Raw genomic sequence first — 1,890 nt, 5'->3', positions numbered from 1 at the left:
ACTGAGAAACTTCTGGATAATATCTTAAGCCTCGTGGATGAGAATTTCCTGGAAATACAGCAACTATTTCCAGTGTGGTAGGTCCATTCTTTTCCTGGAGAGAACAAAAAAACACTGACCTGGTACCCTGACCATAACTTGACTTTTTTTTTTTTTTTTTAAGATTTTACTTATTTATTCATAAGAGACCCAGAGAGGAGGGTGGGGGGGCAGAGACACAGGCAGAGGGAGAAGCAGGCTCCATGCAGGGAGCCCGATGTGGGACTGGATCCTCGGACTCTAGAATCATGCCCCGGATGGAAGGCAGGCGCTAAACTGCTGAGTCACCCAGGAGTTCCCATAACTTGACTTTGACAATCCCCTTCCTCCTTACCTTGGACTTTCCTCCTCAAGGCCAAATTTTTGGGACCAAAGTATAACGAATTCAAAAGAAACTATGGAGTGCTCCTTTTGAACTCAATAAAACCTTTTGCTTACAGGTAATATTAAATACTTATGTTAATTTTTCTACAAGTGTGTGCCTTTTGTCAAAAGGGGCTGGAAGGAGAGTGAGAACAGGGTCAGTGGAGCCCAGCATAATGCATGGGTGGAGAACTCAGACCTTATGTTCTACGGATGTTCGAGCAGAAGCATCATCTTCATACACAAAGCTCATCAGTCAGCCCATAAACATTTACTGAATGCCTCAACTGTGTTCAGTACTCAGTTATGCGTGAGGTCAATGTGGTATGATGCCAGCCTCGTGAGTGCTAGACAGAGCCAGGAGACCTGCCAATCACTGGATTTTGGGGGTAAAAAAGAAATCAAATTTTCTCCTCCCAGGACCTCAGTTTCTTGATGTGTAAAATTAGGAGACAGTAGTGGTTAACCTCAGCCCTTAGGTTTCTTCCAACTAGAATGGTCACAGATTCCCAAAGAGAGGATAATGAGCTCATAGTCTCCTAGATCTTGAGTCTTCTCCGTAGCTGGGGAGACTGAATGTTTGCACCCCAAATTGTGTTTCTGAAAGAGCACAGCTTGGCTCACCTGGATGCTTAGGTGTCTTCCTCAAGGTTGGTGCAAAGGGGTCACATGCATGGGTCTCTGTTCATGATGCTCTGGCCTTACTGGTTTTCTGTGGATTCCTTGAGTGTACTCTTGGCCTCTGCACATGCTTGTCTCTCCGCATTGGGCTTCCCACGGGAATGGTGGCTGGTTTCTTCCTTCTCGTCCTTTAGATTTCCTTAGCTCTCCGCTTCTCTGAGTGGGTCATTCTCTCTAAGGTTCTTCTCTGTCCTCTTATCTCAGCATCCAGTTCATTCTTTGCACTCCCACAATCTGGAGCTTTTACTTATTTGTCTGCTTCCTCTGTCAATCTGTCGGCTCCATCAGGCAGGGGTGCTGCTTGGTTTGTTCGGAACCGTGCGCCCAAGGCTTAGTCCACATAGTAGGTCTCAGCATCTGTTCGACGAACGACTTTATGGCTCCACCGTTCCGAGGAGCCGAAGGCATCTAAGGCTGCTTCCCCATAAAATACCCGTTTTGGAATTCCCCGCGGCCAGGCTGGGCTTCCGCTGCGGTGACTTCTTTCCCAGCGCCTCCTTTCTCAGGATCTAGACCTTTCTTTTCCTTGACGGTAAACGCTTTCACGCCATCACAACGTCTTCTGTGCCGCAGTGACGTCATTACCGCCTCTCGCGGCGTCACAAATCCATCGGCAGCAACTCTGCTTCCCCAAGAAGCCCCCGACCTCCCCGCGGGCAACCCCACTTCGCGACTCGCCCCACGCCCAGCCTGCGGCGTTACGTCCGCCCGCCCGCCCGCCCGCGCGGCGATGACGTCATGCCCCAGAGCTGGCGTCACGTCCCCCCCCACCGGGGGCGGGCCTGGAGGGCGGTGCTTCCGGTTGGC

Source organism: Vulpes lagopus, chromosome 14, assembly GCF_018345385.1.
Source record: "Vulpes lagopus strain Blue_001 chromosome 14, ASM1834538v1, whole genome shotgun sequence".
Classification (NCBI taxonomy): Eukaryota; Metazoa; Chordata; class Mammalia; order Carnivora; family Canidae; genus Vulpes; species Vulpes lagopus.
The sequence above is the reverse complement of the archived record's forward strand: the minus strand, read 5'-3'. Positions refer to the sequence as shown.